The sequence below is a fragment of the Armigeres subalbatus genome, chromosome 3, assembly GCF_024139115.2.
Source record: "Armigeres subalbatus isolate Guangzhou_Male chromosome 3, GZ_Asu_2, whole genome shotgun sequence".
Taxonomy (NCBI): domain Eukaryota; kingdom Metazoa; phylum Arthropoda; class Insecta; order Diptera; family Culicidae; genus Armigeres; species Armigeres subalbatus.
Window position 1 is genome coordinate 89,889,446 of NC_085141.1, and position 15,598 is coordinate 89,905,043.

A 15,598-nucleotide genomic window follows, 5' to 3' on the forward strand; every position below is an offset into this window, starting at 1 on the left:
TGTTTTAAGACGCAAGTGAAAAACAAATCCTCAGAGTACATAATTGGGTTGATACCTCGACTTGGGACACCATGAAGGCTTTTGCTGATTCGTCTTCGTCATTAGATTCAAATTCCAGGACAATTTGGACATCTTACAAAATGTCATATGCCTGTATTTGAGACGCAAGTGAAAGACTAATACTCAGAAGACAAATTTAATTTGGCACCGCGGCTGGGGACATCATGGAAGTCTTGTTTGATTCGATAGACCATTTGATTCAAACTCCAGGACAATTTGGAGACCTTAAAACATCTCATTTACCTGGACTTGAGACGCAAGTAAAAGACAAATATTCGGAGGGCATGATTGAGATGATACCGCGGCTGAGGACATCATGCAAGCCTCATTAGATTCGGTAGACCATTTGATTCAAACTCCAGGATAATTTGGAGATCTTACAACTTCATACATGCAAGAATTGAAAACGTAAGTGAAAGACAAATAATCGGAGTACAAAATTGGGTTGAAACCGAGGTTGGGACATCATGGAAACCTCAGTTGATTCGGTAGACCATTTGATTCAAACTCCAGGACAATTTGGAGATCTTATAACATTCGATATGCCTGGATTTGGAGAGATCTTACAATACCTCATGTAAGACGCATGTGAATGTATTTAAAAGTATTCAACGATCAATAAATTAAGTGAAATACTAGGCATTTTAGCAAAAATTATTTTTACGTCACATTCGGTTTACGTCCCTGCCAATAAGTGACGTGAAAACAGGGTTGAGTGTACTTTCAATCTGTCGGCTTCGTGGCGGCAGGACGCACTCAAATATATTCAAACGTATGGAAAGACATTCAATTTGTTTTTGTGTAGTCCAATCTACTTTTTTTGCGTAGCTATAAGAAAACATTAAACACGCGTTGCTCAATAAAAAGGACTTACGGTGGGTAAAAGCAAAAACCTTTTAAAGTCGCCATATGGCTCCTAATCAATTTATCTGCCCATATTGATATGTGGTTTTTAACCTCGTAAGACTTTTATGCCGAAGCCCTGTGTGCAATTTCAGCTGCACTTTCTAATGACACTGAGTATGGTCAAATGAGACTAAACCTCTCCATCATGAATGAGTTGGATCTCAATCTCTACATCTTCCTCTGCTGATGCTGACATTTTACCGCAGCCGTATAGAAATCTTGAAAGCTCAACGCCAGAACAACCAAAGCTCACGTGGAGGACGTTGAGGTACACAAAACACCATTCAACCCCTTCCACACCCGTACCGGAGTTTCGTCTTGAAGAGGGTTGGTTGTCCGAGCAACATCAAATCAACCTTTCGCCTCCCGTAAGTGGCCAACGAGGATAGTGACCATTTATCTCGGCGGTTGCGAGCCAGTTACTGCACACAGGTCATGTCCCCGGTAAGGGCACATAAACACGCACACACTCGCATAGGCCGACTTTCGCCGCAATCCTCTTCTCAATCCTTTGTGAAAAAAAAACCACGTTAATACGCTGTTCGGCTCGTAAACCTGATCAAGAGCCTATTTCTTCGATGTTGACGCAACCTTTACGACCGGTTTGGGGATGGCGAGGTTAGAACATCGGTCAACCGAAATGAAAGCGGTCTATTTTGACTGATTTTGAAGCCACTCCTACGGTGAATTGGATGAAGGATGCCAATGGGTTTGACAAGCGTCGTCCCTGGTGATTGACAAGAGCGAAATTGGAAATTGATTTTAAAGTGGTTCACAAGATTCTGTCAATTCGAAAATGTTTAGGCTAAATGGGCAGTAATAAGATTGCAAGGCATTTATTTCTTTGGTTTGGAACTACTCCTTTGTAATCGTAATCGTCTTTAAATAGAGAATATTTTACCATGCTTTCAGGAATCTTTCTTCATCTTTTTGGAAGGTTGGCGAGCTGATGTGTTGCAGAAACATTCATTGGACGTTCTTTTTGGGCTGAAACTTAGGCGCTGTTGAATTGAAAACGGACTGCTGATTCCCTCTGACCGTATTATTCTGCTGCTGTCCACACAATTTCAAATAGCTCCGTCACTTACCCCATGAGACGAGATTTCTTTTAAGCGCACAACACTAATATCTGGACAAACAACGAATGACGAAATGACGACATAAGCGTTTTTCTCTGCCTTGGAAATATCGGTTCAATCTATAATCGCATCAAAACGGCGACGACCGATGACAACGAGGCACTTCCTTTTGTGGCAGGTGAATGAAAGTTAAAACCCGGAAAGAGATTACCATTGCCTAGAGCAGACCGGTGCGTGAGTCGGATTTAGAATCTACAGCGGATTTTTTTTTGCGTTTGGATAAACGACGCTCAGTGGGCCAAGATGCTGATTTTGTTATGATAAACAATTAGTGCTAGGATTTGTTCTTACTAAGGCTGCGGAGGTATGATCAGGAAATCGTTTATCTCTTGCTATTAATTCATCCTCCGCATTTAGTACGGCTAAGTGGAGCCGGTTGGTGTTCTCATTATATCTAACAACATTAAACAAAGTCGTGTTCGTCTTGTTCCTGGATGATGTTTAAAACTGCCGTATATTCAAGACTTATCAGCAGGGTTTGCAGAAATGGCTCTAAATAGATAACGAATAACGATAAAAGAGAGGCAAAAACTGTTCCGAATCATAACAAGCCATGATAACAAATTGATCAAACTTGTATACAAGTACGAAAAAACAGAATCGAATAGGCAGCCCCCACAGAAAAATGTTGATTCTCGCTTTGTTTTCGCTCCTTTCGTGTTGGTTACTTATGCACAGCTGTGTAAAACGTGTAAAACAAGTTGGAATGCATCATCAGAGCCAGTGTTGTGCTTAATCATTATCAGACGATCATGATTGCAATTTTCATGTGAAAACTTTTCACGTGAAAACAGTAGGCAAGTTGTCGCCGGCGACAACTTTTCAAATTTTGTACTCAAACGATAAAAAACACAGAATTTTCTTTCAATCAGTCCCGTTATACCTTCTATTTGGCGTTATAGTTTCACGCTAGTAAGGAAAAATAGTTTAAAAGGTAACGGTAAATGCTTCAAATCAAGATACGATTTTCAAACGATTCTTAATCGCTGGCGAGTTTTAATCGCTTGATAATTTAAAAGTAAAATCGCGGGTGAGTTTGATCATTCTCGATTTTTCGAAAATTTGATTTTTCCCAACCCTGATCAGAGCCAGTGATCCCCGCATTTGGAGCTTTCTAAAAGAAATTTATCATGGGGTATAGCCTTCCGAATCAGTTTTCTATCATGACAGCTTGCGGTATGCTACATATCGTATATGTATACAGAGATGATAAGTGAGAGACTTGTTCTTTCTCTTTAGGATTCAATCCCTGCTTATCAGTATTATCCTCTTGAATGTATTGCCAACCATCGCATCCATGATTATCTGACCCGTCAGAAGCATAAGTCCTATTAGAGAACGCCGAGTATGACTTGATGATTTTACCTTCGGAAAGCAGACTGTATTTATAATAGGACATTTGTATCTGTTGTACTGCCGTTCTACGCATAACTGTTCCATGTATATAGGAAATCCCAGCAAGCATGGGACAAATATGCGTATGACGGCAGTGTAGGACATTTATGAACGAATATTAACATTACAATTAATAATTAGTTATCAATTATTGAGCTCCATTGGAAACAAATATTCATTCAAATTTAACGATTTGCAATTTTTTCACCTCACCCACAAGATTGTATTTCAATCAGGGAATCATTTTTTTCTGGAATGCGCATGTGATAGGGTTTCTTACCCCATTCCCGGCCTAACTTGCATACGACTGAATTATTTAATTGATATTTATGACAGGAAGCAACTTTTCCTGAATTTTGTGGGCTGTATAATACTGCATTGAGGTTCACTTCTGATTAAAAAATAGCTATCCGTGCTAAATATCGTTCAAAACAGCTTTTATTTGATTTTAATTAACGAGGTGCAGCACTTATTTCAGTCATAGCGATTTAATTTTCGGCCCACTTCCAAACCAGTTCCTGGCCTAAGCAAAATTTCGCTCAATCTCTCAACTTATTACTCTCTTTCTCTCTAGGGACGGTAGAAAATGCGACGTAAACAAAAATATGCTCGTTCCACGACAACAAGATGCCAGATGGTATTATTCATAATCATTTTCATTTGGTTGAGAAGATATATTTACTCATCCAAATTTCTTCCAAATACTTATAAACAATATTTTTTTCACCTTTTGAAATCGAAAGAATTATAAATAACATGATAGCGTCAACGTATTAGACAGTTTTCCTATTAACAATGAAGGATCATTTTCATACTCCTGGCGTTTTGGCAGCACGGTGCGGCAAGAAGTTCTTGGGCCGAGGTGATTTTTTGTTCGGTTTGAGGATACATTTTAAAATGTATTCTAATGTGTTTAAATAAGTTCTAGTGAAACGAAAAGTTAGGAAGAATTGAAGCGCGTGTGTTTAGAATAATGGTGTAGTGATTGACAGCTTCAAGCAACGGTTGTATCGAGCACTGTGACGATTTTCAGGTAGGTGTTTATTTGATGATACCGTTTTGTAAAAGTGGAAAGAATCACTCCGGCTCAGTGGCGAGGCATCGGAGAGCGAAATTTTGAAATACACATTTTTGTTTTCTATAATTGGATCAATTAGGAGTAAAACAAGTGGTTGAAAAATATTGAGTATTGTGAAAAATAAATGGGAGACTTTTTAAAAATTATCAATCATGAACCTACGGCTTTCAAACAGTATAAATCATTAGTTTTCTGTGCAGTGAGCCGGGAACCGGGTCCATAGGCCCAAGTAGTGATTTACCCTACAAGCGACAACAGAGAACCAACGACAAAGTTTTGTTTTTGTCGGAGCTAATAATGACAAAGTTCCGAAAAAATTGCCAACAAAAAAAGACAATTTGGTTGCTAACTTTTCATCCCGTAATTTTACATTATTTCTACACTGCCGTAATCTGAAAAAGTGACGTATACGCCATTTTCCAAAAATTGTGTTAACGAGTACTACTCATCGAGCTCTTTAACAGAAAAATGAAAAACATGCATGTTGTAAAATGGCTGTTACGTCATTTTTCCAGATTACGGCAGTACAGCAAATGTCCTTTTTATGTCATCGTAGTTTCTGCTTTTATTGAAATATTCGATAATCTAACCCTGATTACAAAAATAGCAAAGCGTACACAGCAAATAATGTTGAAAATTCAACGACGTGTAAATTTGCAGCTTATCCCATCAAACGAATTAGCACTCGGTATTCAGTAAAATTTGGTTGAATTTTACAAGCAAGCACCGATTAAATTTATTTCGATCTAAAAGAATAGTGGGATCGATTGAATGTTACGTTTATTTGCATGCTCCAAATATGTGCATGAAAATACATTTAAAATCACAACATATTTTTATCTGTGTAGGTATGCGTATCTGATTATAGAAATGTTTCACGCAAAATCACAGGGGACATATTTCAAATCGCCTATGAAACATTTCCATAAACAGATACGGAGCAACCTACGCCATTTAGTGAACACCCCTATTGTATTTTCGGAAATATCAGAGCATGTAAGGAAAATGATTCTTGTCATATTGTGTTCGGGTTCTGATAAAGGTTTGTTGCTAGGTGCGTTTGTCAGTAACAAATTCTGTTGATGACAAAAGGTACCGTGCAAATTCATATTTCGGACACTTAAGGCTCCAATGAGGTATAATTATTCCTAATACAAATTTGAACATTCTTATCAGATCATAATTTATTTATCATCAGACTAAGGCCGGAGTGGCCTGTGCTGCACATAAAAGACTTCTCCATTCAGCTCGGTTCATGGCTGCACTTCGCCAACCACGCAGTCTGCGGAGGGTCCGCAAGTCGTCCTCCACCTGATCGATCCACCTTGCCCGCTGTGCACCTCGTCTTCTTGTTCCTGTCGGATCGTTGTCGAGAACCATTTTCACCGGATTACTGTCCGACATTCTGGCTACGTGCCCGGCCCACCGCAGTCTTCCGATTTTCGCGGTGTGAACGATGGATGGTTCTCCCAACAGCTGATGCAACTCGTGGTTCATTCGCCTCCTCCACGTACCGTCCGCCATCTGCACCCCACCATAGATGGTACGCAACACTTTCCTTTCGAAAACTCCCAGTGCACGTTGGTCCTCCACGAGCATCGTCCAGGTCTCGTGTCCGTAGAGAACTACCGGTCTTATAAGCGTTTTGTAGATAGTCAGTTTGGTACGGCGGCGAACTCTATTCGATCGGAGCGTCTTGCGGAGTCCAAAGTACGTACGATTTCCAGCCACTATGCGTCTCCGAATTTCTCTGCTGCTATCGTTATCGGCGGTCACCAGTGAGCCCAAGTACACGAATTCTTCAACCACCTCGATTTCGTCACCACCGATAGAAACTCGTGATGGGTGGCTCACATTGACCTCTCTTGAGCCTCTTCCTATCATGTACTTCGTCTTCGACGTGTTGATGACTAGTCCAATCCGTTTAGCTTCGCTTTTCAGTCTGATGTAGGCTTCCTCCATCCTCCCAAAGTTACGTGCCATGATATCAATGTCGTCGGCGAAACCAAATAACTGGACGGACTTCGTGAAAATCGTACCACTCGTGTCAATCCCTGCCCTTCGTATTACTCTCTCCAAAGCGATGTTGAATAGCAGACACGAAAGACCATCACTTTGCCGTAACTTTCTACGGGTTTCGAAGGGACTCGAGAATGCCCCTGAAACTCGAACTACGCACATCACCCGATCCATCGTCGCCTTGATCAACCGTATCAGTTTATCCGGAAATCCGTATCCGTGCATTAGCTGCCATAGCTGGTCCCGATCGATTGTATCATATGCGGCTTTGAAGTCGATAAATAGATGATGTGTGGGCACGTTGTATTCGCGGCATTTCTGCAATACCTGACGTATGGCGAACACCTGGTCTGTGGTAGAGCGTTCACCCATAAATCCCGCCTGGTACTGCCCCACGAACTCTCTCGCAATTGGTGTTAGTCGACGGCATAAAATTTGGGAGAGTACCTTGTAGGCGGCGTTCAGCAATGTGATTGCGCGGTAGTTGCTACAATCCAGCTTATCGCCCTTTTTGTAGATGGGACACACGACACCTTCCATCCACTCCTGCGGCAGAACCTCATCCTTCCAAACCTTGGTAATCACCCTGTGCAGCGCTCTAGCCAGTGCTTCAACACCGTGTTTCAACAGCTCTCCTGGTAGTTGGTCAACTCCAGGGGCTTTGTTGTTTTTCAGCCGGCCGATCTCCTCCTGGATTTCCTGGAGATTCGGAGCCGGAAGTCGCATGTCCTGCGCGCGTGCTCCTAGGTTCATTACCATACCGCCACCGTTGTCTGCCATATCGCCATTCAGGTGCTCTTCGTAGTGCTGCCGCCACCTTTGGATCACCTCACGCTCGTTCGTAAGAAGGTTTCCGTTTCTGTCCTTACACATATCGGGCTGTGGCACGTGGCCCTTACGTGAACGGTTCAACTTCTCATAGAACTTTCGTGCGTTATTAGCGCGGTACAGTTCCTCCGTCTCTTCACGGTCTCGATCTTCCTGCTGGCGCTTTCTCCTCCGGAAAATCGAGTTTTGTCTGTTCCGCGCCCGTTTGTATCGTGGCTCGTTCGCCCTCGTGCGGTGTTGCAGCAATCTCGCCCATGCTGCATTCTTCTCCTCAACTAACTGCTCACATTCGCCGTCATACCAGTCGTTTCTCTGATCCGGAGCCACCGTGCCTAGTGCAGCGGTTGCGGTGCTTCCAATGGCGGATCGAATATCTCTCCAGCCATCTTCAAGAGATGCTGCGCCTAGCTGCTCTTTCGTTGGGAGTGCCACTTCCAGCTGCTGCGCGTAGTCTTGGGCTAGTCTACCGTCTTGTAGCCGCCCAATGTTAAGCCGCGAGTTTTGAGCGCAGACATACTGCGACGAGGTAGTGGTCGGATTCTATATTCGCACTGCGGTAAGTGCGTACGTTCGTGATGTCGGAGAAGAATTTACCGTCGATTAGAACGTGGTCGATTTGGTTTTCCGTTACTTGATTAGGTGATTTCCATGTGGCCTTGTGGATATTCTTGCGGGAGAAGAAAGTGCTTCGGACTACCATTCCGCGGGAGGCTGCAAAGTTTATGCATCGTTGGCCGTTGATGTTCGATACGGTATGCAGACTATCCGGTCCGATGACCGGTCTATACATTTCCTCCCTTCCTACCTGAGCGTTCATGTCACCGATGACGATTTTGACGTCCCGCAGTGGGCATCCATCGTATGTCTGCTCCAGCTGCGCATAGAACGCTTCTTTCTCGTCAGTCGTCATCGGATCTCCCTTCGTGTGGGCAGTGCACGTTGATGATGCTATAGTTGAAGAAACGGCCTTTTATCCTCAGCTTGCACATCCTTGCGTTGATTGGCTGCCACCCAATCACTCGTTGGCGCATCTTTCCCAGCACTATGAAGCCGGTTCCCAGCTCGTTGGTGGTGCCACAGCTTTGGTAGAAGGTAGCCGCTCGATGCCCGCTTTTCCACACTTTCTGTCCTGTCAAGCAGATTTCCTGCAGCGCTACGACATCGAAGTTGCGGGGATGTAATTCATCGTAGATTATCCTGTTGCAACCTGCGAAGCCTAGCGACTTGCAGTTCCATGTTCCAAGCTTCCAATCGTGATTCTTTATTCGTCACCTAGGTCGTTGCCGATTGTATCGAGTCGTATTATCTTCTATGTCGTTCGTAATAGTTGTTTTTAAAGGCGGCTTATTGGGCCTGCGCAAACCTCCTGTCTCGTCGGAGGGCCGTCGTGTCAGGGCTGTTTAGCGTCCCACCTAACACCAGGACTTGGGCTTGTGCGCTTTGAGCGGCACACGGTCGCTTTGGCGGAGCCTACTTGCGGATACATGCAGCTTTTTATAGAGATTTAACAGGGCCCACTGTCAAACCCCACCACATCCTAGGCAGGCGCCACAACTCGCAGATGGCATGGGGAGGGATCGTCAAGCCCTGCTGCCCCCAGGATCATAATGCTACAGATTAATCAAGGTCCTCAACTTTCGATTGGCGGCCTAATAAGTTGTTTTAGAATCTTCAAATGATCACAATTAAAGGAAAATTAAGGCCACTTTTTTTTTGTGGGCCCTCCTTAGCCGTGTGGTAAGACGCGCGGCTACAAAGCAAGACCATGCTGAGGGTGGCTGGGTTCGATTCCCGGTGCCGGTCTAGGCAATTTTCGGATTGGAAATTGTCTCGACTTCCCTGGGCATAAAAGTATCATCGTGTTAGCCTCATGATATACGAATGCAAAAATGGTAACCTGGCTAAGAAACCTCGCAGTTAATAACTGTGGAAGTGTTTAATGAACACTAAGCTGCGAGGCGGCTCTGTCCCAGTGTGGGGATGTAATGCCAATAAGAAGAAGAAGAAGAAGGCCAATTTTTGATTCAATGTTCGGACAGAAGCCTCCTGTCAAGAGGCTCGGAAGCCCCCTTTCAAGAGGCTCGGAAGCCTCCTTTCAAGAGGCTCGGAAGCCTCCTTTCAAGAGGCTCGGAAGCCTCCTTTCAAGAGGCTCGGAAGCCTTCTTTCAAGAGGCTCGGAAGCCTCCTTTCAAGAGGCTCGGAAGCCTCCTTCAAGAGGCTCAAGCCTCCTTCAAGAGGCTCGGAAGCCTCCTTTCAAGAGGCTCAGCCTCCTTTCAAGAGGCTCAGCCTCCTTCAAGAGGCCTCGGAAGCCTCCTTTCAAGAGGCTCAGCCTCCTTCAAGAGGCTCAGAAGCCTCCTTTCAAGAGGCCTCAGAGCCTCCTTTCAAGAGGCTCAGCCTCCTTCAAGAGGCTCAGGCCTCCTTTCAAGAGGCCCGGAAGCCTCCTTCAAGAGGCTCAGAGCCTCCTTTCAAGAGGCCCGGAAGCCTCCCTTCAAGAGGCCCAGCCCTCAAGAGGCCAGCCTCCCTTCAAGAGGCCCAGCCCCTTCAAGAGGCCAGCCCTTCAAGAGGCCAGCCTCCTTCAAGAGGCTGAGCCTCCTTCAAGAGGCTGGGAAGCCTCCTTCAAGAGGGCCTGGAAGCCTCCTTCAAGAGGCCTGGAAGCCTCCCTTCAAGAGGCCCAGCCTCCTTCAAGAGGCTCGGAAGCCTCCTTTCAAGAGGCTCAGAGCCTCCTTTCAAGAAGCTCAGAAGTCTCCTTCAAAGAGACTCGGAAGCCTCCTTTCAAGAGGCCCAAAGGCTCTTTTCAAGAGACTCTGAAGCCTCTTTTCGAGAGGCCTCAGCCTCCTTTCAAGAGGCCTCAGAAGCCTCCTTTCAAGAGGCCCAGCCTCCTTCAAGAGGCTCGGAAGCCTCCTTCAAGAGGCCCCAGCTCCTTCAAGAGGCTCAGCCTCCTTTCAAGAGGCCCAGAGGCCTCCTTCAAGAGGCTCAGGCCTCCTTCAAGAGGCCCAGAGCCTCCTTTCAAGAGGCCCAGCCTCCTTTCAAGAGGCTCGGAAGCCTCCTTTCAAGAGGCTCAGCCTCCTTCAAGAGGCTCAAGCCTCCTTTCAAGAGGCCCAGAAGCCTCCTTTCAAGAGGCTCCAGCCTCCTTCAAGAGGCCTGGAAGCCTCCTTCAAGAGGCCTCAGCCTCCTTCAAGAGGCCTGAAGCCTCCTTCAAGAGGCCCGGAAGCCTCCTTTCAAGAGGCCCGGAAGCCTCCTTCAAGAGGCTCAGAGCCTCCTTTCAAGAGGCTCAGAAGCCTCCTTTCAAGAGGCTCAGAAGCCTCCTTTCAAGAGGCCTCAAGCCTCCTTTCAAGAGGCCTCAGCCTCCTTCAAGAGGCCCGGAAGCCTCCTTTCAAGAGGCTCAGGCCTCCTTTCAAGAGGCTCAGGCCTCCTTTCAAGAGGCTCAGAAGCCTCCTTTCAAGAGGCCCAGCCTCCTTCAAGAGGCCCGGAAGCCTCCTTCAAGAGGCCTCAGCCTCCTTTCAAGAGGCCTGGAAGCCCTTCAAGAGGCTCAGGCCTCCTTTCAAGAGGCCTGGAAGCCTCCTTCAAGAGGCCCAGCCTCCTTCAAGAGGCTCAAGCCTCCTTCAAGAGGCTCAAGCCTCCTTCAAGAGGCTCAGGAAGCCTCCTTCAAGAGGCCTCAGCCTCCTTTCAAGAGGCTCAGAAGCCTCCTTTCAAGAGGCTCAGGAAGCCTCCTTCAAGAGGCCCGGCCTCCTTTCAAGAGGCTCAGCCTCCCTTCAAGAGGCCCAGCCTCCTTCAAGAGGCTCAGGCCTCCTTTCAAGAGGCCCAGAGAGCCTCCTTCAAGAGGCCTGGAAGCCTCCTTCAAGAGGCTCAGGAAGCCTCCTTCAAGAGGCCTGGAAGCCTGCTTCAAGAGGCCTCAGAGCCTCCTTCAAGAGGCTCCAGAAGCCTCCTTTCAAGAGGCTCAGAAGCCTCCTTTCAAGAGGCTCAGAGCCTCCTTTCAAGAGGCCTGCTCAGGCCTCCTTTCAAGAGGCCTGGAAGCCTCCTTTCAAGAGGCCTGGAAGCCTCCTTTCAAGAGGCTCAGAAGCCTCCTTTCAAGAGGCTCGGAAGCCTCCTTCAAGAGGCCTCAGCCTCCTTTCAAGAGGCCCGGAAGCCTCCTTTCAAGAGGCTCAGCCTCCTTTCAAGAGGCTCAAGCCTCCTTCAAGAGGCCTCAGCCTCCTTCAAGAGGCCCGGAAGCCTCCTTTCAAGAGGCCTGGAAGCCTCCTTCAAGAGGCTCGGAAGCCTCCTTTCAAGAGGCTCGGAAGCCTCTTTCAAGAGGCTCGGAAGCCTCCTTTCAAGAGGCTCGGAAGCCTCCTTTCAAGAGGCTCGGAAGCCTCCTTTCAAGAGGCTCGGAAGCCTTCTTTTAAGGGGCTAGGAAGCCTCCTTTCAAGAGGCTCGGAAGCCTCTTTCAAGATGCTCAGAAGGCTCAATGATCCATCGGAAACTCGGATACTCTCTATCAATAGGCCCGTAAGTCGTAATCCTAGTTTCAGGAGTCTTGGGAGCTCCCTTCCTACACCCAACCAGGGGATGGCAGATTTTAATACAGTTCTGCATAAGAACCTTACAGAAACTGTATAATAATTGGGCATATACAATTCCGTAAGCTTTTTATACAAATATTGTATTAAAATAATACAAATTTGTATTATTGTAATACAATATTTGTATAAAAAGTTTACAGAATTGTATATGCCCAGATTTTATACAATAATTGTAAGATTTGTTTTTGGGTGCAGAGGCTTGAAAGCCTCCAAAAGTCTTGTGGGAAGCTTGACGTATAGAAAAAATTTGAATCAGATATTTTCACGGAATAATGAAAAGTTCAGACATTTTTTAGTTTTTTTTAAATATATCTTATAAAAAAAAACGTTTATTTTCATTTGCAGCAAAAATAAAATAGGAGGTACCTCAGTGAAAGTATAAGTTTGAAGGGGTACCTCCCAAGAAAAAAGTTGAGAACCGCTGCTTTAAAGGAGGAATGGGGATTTAGATAAGTGTGATTTTCCATACAAAATTTTGATATGCTTCTAAAAAAAGTATGACATAGAGTGTGACACAAATGGTTAATTATTGCGTTACATAATTAATGGATTTTCATGTTTCTTTTATATTAAACTTCCTTTTGAATGATCAAAACTTTTCGCGAGAAGATTTAGCAAACAAACATTATTCTTTTGATTCAAAAGAATCTAAACATTTTTCTGCAGAACTACTTCTCGATAGATGAAAGCTTATTTTGTCGGATTATACTGTGGTTTTCACAAGAAATGATTGCTTTAGCAGTAACTTGCAGTTACGCCCGAATCATGAAGTAGTCCTGAAATACGACAAAGTAAAACGAAAACCTATGTTGTGCTTAACGAGTGGATTGTGAATTTGTAAGTAACATTTGGTCCGTTGTCGATTGTCCTTCTCGAAAACCGCTTTGGTATTCGCCGACAGATGTCTCCGCAAACGGGCATAGTCTGCTAAACCGACTTAGAGAGAGCACCTCTAGGCGTTCAGGAATGCTAGGTGTTCAGGAATGCTATACCTTGATAGTTAGCACAGTCGAGCATGTGCCCTTTTTTTGGAGATAAGACATACTAATTCATCAAGCTGGCTCGAGAAGTAGTTGCACAACCGCCGAGGAGGTATCGAGATAGCGTAGCAGTAGATCAAATCAGCCAGCCAGTCTAGCCTAAGCTAGACACCCCTCCCCCCCAGTAGCTGATGTCTATTCGGTCATTTCCATTATCTAACCACGCTCTGTACAATTTATACATTAAAATATAATCGCTTGAAGTGTGGAAATATAGGACAACTACTTAAAAATGACTCATCCCACGCATTAATACGTCCCGCAGGAAAATATGGAGGATCATAACGGTTTTGTTGACGTTAATGACTAAAACTGTAACCGAGGAGCTTAAGCAAAGTTACTGAGCTTACTCTGCATTTCAGAGTGCAGTTGGGCTAGGAATCATCAGCACCTGTGCCTTATAGTAAGGAAACTTAAGCTTTAAAAGTAAAAAACATTCACTCTTTAACACTATTCCATCAGGCAAATGGATTGCAGCAAAGCACTAATATCAAAACATTTTTCTAGACCATTTTTTGACTCATTGGCAAATATCACCGAAATGTCATTATTGTGCTTTTAGATCAAAACTGTCTATATGACGCTGATGAACTGGCAGCAAGGCCCACTTCCGACGAGATTCACACGGAAAAATAAAATAAATATGCAGCACTGCACGGTGTTATTAAAGTCACTAGATATAAAGTCTGGCGAATACACTGACAGGTCACCAATCGAACTGTCATTCGCGGGATCCAATCGAACATGAAGCTTCAAGTGAGCTTGAATTCGTGGGGAGTATTGAGATAGTAATAATAAATTTATTGGAAGATCATAAAAAAGATAAGAAAAACTAAAAGTTTAAAGAACATGATCTCCATGAAGTTAATATCATTCCAGAACATAATCTAAATGCATAATGGGTTTATTTCGTGAAGTCTCGGATATGGTCAAGGATATCACTCACTATTATTGATTTTTTTTTTTTTGCGAAAACGGACATTTGGATGTATATCTAGTGTTGTCCATATAAAAGATTCAACGATTTTATCATCATTTGATTTTAATAAAGTTTATTAACCAGTAAGTTACACATTTTTGTATTGAAACGATTTACAATCATTAATTAAATAAAGGAATTTAGAATGCCATGGATTTGCTGTCATGGCGTTTCTCACGAGGAATATTGACCCGACTTGTTCGCAAACGGAAGAGAATATACTTCTTGATGATTTTATCACGAATCGCATGACATTTTGGCATATGAGCAGCAGGTACACCCGACATAAGGTCAAACAACGTTTTATCTAGATCCTTATTGGATACTTTCAGCTGCTCAATGTTCTTTTTGAATATTTCTTCCAGTTCTATGAAGAAATTGTAGGTTTCCATATTTACATACGTCAATGCACTACCCGTAAAATCTTTGAGCTTGGTGAAAAAAGTAACATCATCCGATGGGATTACACTTGCAATGCAACTTTTCACGCATTCTGCACACACTTGAGAACGTTGTGCTATCTTCTGCATAACCATTCCTGAAAGATAGTATATGACATTCTGCTCAGAAGAACGGTTGCAAAGCGCATCATATTCCTCTATAATTGCGTCTTCATTTTGTGCATCGCAATCACCGAAGCTGACTGGTACCTTTGACACATCCACATCATGTTCTCTTCGACGTTCTACTGCGTCATTGGTTGAGCTTAAAACATAATTTTTCGAAAATTCCAGTAACCAACTGCTTTCATCCCAATCATATGAAGCCGTTTCTATATCGTTGAGATATTGTGACACTGTCAACAGCTTCAAACTGTCCTTGACCTGCAAAGCGTTTGGTCGAATTTGGCGGCTACGAAGCTGGGAATATACATTTTCCACAGAATCCTGCGTCAAGCGACCGCCAACGAAAAAATCGAATCCCTCGTAACGCAACATATAATCTTGGATTCTTATCATGCTGTCTGTAGCCATTACTACCGCGGATTGCCACGGTTTACTCCAGCCTTTCGAGCCCACTTTGCAATTGAAGATAATTGATCGGAACGAAATCAAGAAAGATATTGCTTTCTGATGAGCTTTTTCATTCTTCCGACTGAACGCCAGCTTGATTGAACGTGATGTCATGTATGTGAACCAGGTATCTATCTGATCTATCAGAAAAGCTGTTGTTAAAACATCTTTTCTTCCAGTTTCTGCTCCGAACATTCGAAGTGCCGCTGCTACGCCATGATTAACATATTTCGTAGAGCTCTTAACTTTCATCTTCTCGAAATTGGAAGTTTTTTTTCGAAAAATCCACGTCTTCTAGAGTCAGTCCACATGCCATTCGAAGATCACAAGCTTTCTCGTACAAAACAAGCTCTCTCAGATGAGTTATATCAGCGACGGGTGTATAAAGTCCATTAACTTCCATGGTGTTTTGGTCAATCTGGATTGTACCGTTTGCAATCCATCCTTGGATCATGCTTTTGGCCACGTGCACACTGTCAGGCATGATTTCGAGTGTTCGAGATTGATCACAGGGGTGTTCAATTGGTTTATTGTGAAGCACATTATCCCTGGTATGTTGGATTCCACAATCATTCCAGAACTTTTT

At 44.1% G+C, this 15,598-nt stretch overlaps 1 long non-coding RNA gene across 3 annotated transcripts in view; it reads left to right on the top strand.

Annotated features, from left to right (window-relative positions):
• LOC134226267 (uncharacterized) overlaps positions 1–15,598 on the top strand; it is a 262,327-nt gene that overhangs the window by 91,133 nt on the left and 155,596 nt on the right. The gene's annotated exons all lie outside the window — the stretch shown is intronic.